The sequence below is a fragment of the Heteronotia binoei genome, chromosome 3 (assembly GCF_032191835.1).
Source record: "Heteronotia binoei isolate CCM8104 ecotype False Entrance Well chromosome 3, APGP_CSIRO_Hbin_v1, whole genome shotgun sequence".
Taxonomy (NCBI): domain Eukaryota; kingdom Metazoa; phylum Chordata; class Lepidosauria; order Squamata; family Gekkonidae; genus Heteronotia; species Heteronotia binoei.
Genome location: NC_083225.1, coordinates 32,976,994 through 32,981,315, shown reverse-complemented (window position 1 = coordinate 32,981,315; position 4,322 = coordinate 32,976,994).

The window sequence follows — 4,322 nt, the reverse complement described above, 5'->3', positions numbered from 1 at the left end:
CTAATCCTCTGAAATCAGGAAGACTAAAATGTGATTTCTATGGCAATTTGGAGAAGACATAGAGAATGAACACACTATGGTCATACTTTGGCCCTTGTTCTTTCATGAGCTTCATACTCAATATCTGGCTGCTTGTTGGCTGATGCAGCTATAAAAACTGAAGGCAGGCCCACACAACTGGCAACACACCAAGATGAATGCCGTTCACCAGCCACATGTGTAGCTCATCTGGGGCTCATAAAGCCTGTTTTGCTGCTGCAGTTACCGGAGGGTATGTTAAGTTTATTTCGGTGGTGAACTGTTCAGTTTGGCAGGTACTGAATTCTGCAGTCTTGGCCTAAGGCTTGTGCCCAGCATTCTTAGTAAATGTTTTCTTCCATATCAGACTCCCAGTTACCCAGGAGGCATTACTTAAGGTTCCATGTTTCTTCCACTACTTGAACGCTGCTCAGATACTTCTGATTTACAACTGGATCAAGGTGGGTCAGCAGTGCTGTTGTTGTTGGACCTGTTGGCGGCATTTGACATGGTCGACCATCAGTTGCTGGTTCACTGCCTCGCCTATGCGGGGATTCAGGGGTTAGCCCTACAATGGCTTTCCTCCTTTCTCTGTGATCGGGGACAAAGGGTGGTGATCGGGGGACGATCGTCCCAGAGGCATCCGCTTAATTGTGGGGTGCCTCAGAGGGTGATGCTTTCCACGATGTTGTTTAATATCTACATGCGCCCCCTTGCCCAGATTGTCAGGAGATTCGGGCTGGGTTGCCATCAGTATGCAGATGACACTCAGCTTTATCTGCTGATGGATGGCCGGCCTGCCTCCGCCCCAGAAAAACTGGCCCCAGCATTACAAGCCGTGGCGGGTGGCTCAGGCTGAGTCGTCTGAAGCTGAACCCAACAAAGACAGAAGTCCTTTGTCTCAGTTATGATGGCCTGGGAAGGGAAACCCCTTTATCAGCCTTTGATGGGACGCCACTGATATCGGCGCCTAAAGTCAAGAGCTCGGGGGTGCTACTGGAGCCCACATTGGCTGTGGAGGCCCAGATAGCAGCCACTGCGAGATCCGCCTTTTTCCATCTTAGGCGGGCATGACAGCTGGCACCCTTCCTAGAGCACAGCGATTTAGCAACAGTGATTCATGCTACAGTCACCTCGAGGCTGGACTACTGTAATGCCCTCTACATGGGGCTGCCCATGTCTTGAATCCAGAAGCTGCAGCTGGTGCAGAATGCTGCAGCCAGGCTGTTACTGGGTCTCTCTATTCAGGATCATGTGCAGCCGGGGCTGCGGAGACTGCATTGGCTGCCAATAGTATTCCGGATTCACTACAAGGTGCTGGTTATTACCTTTAAAGCCCTACATGGCCGAGGTCCTGTCTACCTTAGGGACCGTCTCTCCCCATATATTCCCCAGAGGGTACTGAGATCTGGATCACAAAATCTATTAGAAATCCCCGGGCCAAGGGAGGTGAGATTGAAGGCTACCAGATAACAAACCTTCTCTATTGCGGCCCCCCACTGGTGGAACCAACTCCCTGATGATGTTAGAGCCTTGCGGGACCTTGCCCAATTCCGCAAGGCTTGTAAAACAACACTTTTTCAAACGGCCTTCAACTAAAGTACAGAGCTACTTAACATCATGGTATGGAACTTAGCTCCAAAACTGTTTTAAAAATTTGTTCAATATTTAAAGTGCAATTGTTAATTTTAATTGATCTTACTGTAAGTGTTTTTATTGCTTTATGGTTTTATTGTTTTATTGTGGATATTTAATGTGTTGTGAGCCGCCCTGAGCCTGCTTCGGCGGGGAGGGCGGGATATAAATGTGAAAAATAAATAAATAAAAATAAATTTAGGTATTTTAAATTTGTTTCTGTCTGGCGATGATGCAGAGATTCCATAGACAATAGCTGTAGGTTCTGTTCTCAAGCGCTGAAACTTCGTACTATTCAAATTTCTCAGGGGATTGAAGATGCCAGTAGAGGGGGATTTAACTCTCAATCCCGTAATTGTTTATATTCCAGCTGGAGTAGTGTATATTTTACTTATGTCCATCTGAGGTTCGAGGTTAGTAGATTTTGCATTAACATTAACAGTATAAACCCTGATCAGTTTCAGAGGCTTTTTTCTTGGATGGTATTTGCCAATTTGTATTAATGTATAGATTTTGTATATATTATTTTTTCAATATCTGTGCTTTTATCTCCTTTCTCTTGTATTCTGGTCATGGACCATAATAAACTGTTTGATTTTACTGAGGTTCCAGGTTTGCAAAAATACTATTCTATGAGCATGTTTTTCTGTTGTGCCATAAGAACTTTGAACCAGGCTTCCAAAACTGTAGAACTCTGAGACACCTGGTTTACATCTCTACCTTTTAGTTATGAGAGCTTTTATAGTTCAAAGTGTCTGCAGAAATTTTCAAATGAAACTGATTTGATTATTGCCGCTGCTATTAGGGGGCCAGCGTACAACACACTAATGTTCTGCAAGTTGTCCAGTTTAGATATGACTAATTCATAACCTTTGCATTTCTGTTTTCAAACAAGGATACTAATATGCATTCTTTCAACAATGAGTATGTTTCCTAAGCAACTCCAGGAATAAGTGTCATTTTGAAGTTCCACATTTCTACAATGCTTCAGTTTTTAAAGGTTACTTACACCTTGAAGGGTACTTGGGATGGCAAAGGATTCATAACCACCTGCATGCTCCAGTAGTCATTGATTAAGCAATAAATCCAAACAAAACATTTTATGCCTTACAAAACTATTTTAAGAGAAGGTTAGAGTTCACCACAAAGGCTCAAAGTTCCAAATTGTCTAAAAGAACACCAGATATAAAAAGGCAATGGATTCAATACAATTATTGAGTTTTCTGGCGCAGGAAATGAACCCTAATGGCCCAGATACAGCTAAAGCTAGTTATGACTAAAATCTCTTTGAAAGCCATAGAACAATATATCATCATTGTCATCATCATAGTCAACAACACACTACTCGATTTATCAATCCCTTTTCTACAGGGAGGGGGAACTAAAAAGAATACTCCAGGAAACTCACATACAGGGATGGAATTCTAGCAGGAGCTCCTTTGCATATTAGACCACACTCCTGATGTATCCAATCCTCCAAGAGCTTACAAGGCTCTTTTTTGTAAGCTCTTGGAGGATTGGCTGCATCAGAGGTGTGTGGCCTAATGTGCAAAGGAGCTCCTGCTAGAATTCCACCCCTGCTCACATATATTGGGTTGGATCCAACCAGCTTTATGCTGGTGGAAGTCCATTGAAAACTTATTTGACTGCTCTTGAAGGCTATGCTGGGGAATCATGGAAAATGCATGAACAAAAGCTGTGCAGGACAAGGCTGTAGTAAGGAGGAGAACTGGGCAAAAAATTGTATTGGATCCAAAATTGGACCAACAAGCCCACACATTCAGTAACTCACAAAATCCCCTTCTTTGCCATAGGAAATGAATGCCTGTGTACACCCTCTGAACTATGTGAAATCTGCTTCTTTGCCGTGCTACCTGATTTAGTGCTCGTTTGTGTGCCAATATGACAGACATATGGGTGGGCAGAGTTGACTGCAGGATTTTTTTCTTTTTTATTGGCACTGTCCTCTTAGGCACTGCCACTGCAAATGCATGGAAAAGTATTACAGGAAATCAGCTCCCAGTCAACCTGGGCTCTAGGTTGCATATTTCTCGTGCAGGTGTGCCACAGAAGTAAAAACAGTTCATGAACTTCTTTTGTGTGCTGCTTCTGTTACTATTGGATTGCTTCCTTTGTTTCCAGCTGGATTCTTGTCTATATCTGCTTTGTGACAGATAAAGCCCTCGAGAGATTTTCAAAGCCTGGAGCTAAATTAATGGGAAAACTTCACCTGTTGAATTCTGGACTGTCACACAACTATGAAAAGTAACATTTATTACAACTAAATAGGCATTGGAGTCTTGCCAGGGAAAACAGGTTGTGGTGACATTTCTGGGCTGTCAGTTTATGAAGGGATCCTACCCCACCAAGAAGCAGCAAGGGAACTTCGACTTTGGTGAAGACAATGCCAAAAGGAAACGGGTTATACTATTGGTGTCTAACTCAAGACATGGACATTTTGGACAGAACCAGAAGTTGCTGACCAGTAGCTGATTGAGTTTTGTCATGTCTAGAGATCTTGTGATAAAGCTACGAGAACATCTTATAGATCATTTATGCGGACCTATGAGATGGCAGCCTGGGCCACAAAAAAGACTTCCTTTGCATCCCAGAGTGCGTCTGCGACCTTGTGCACAGCACAATTGTTTAGTATAATTAGGTCATTAACA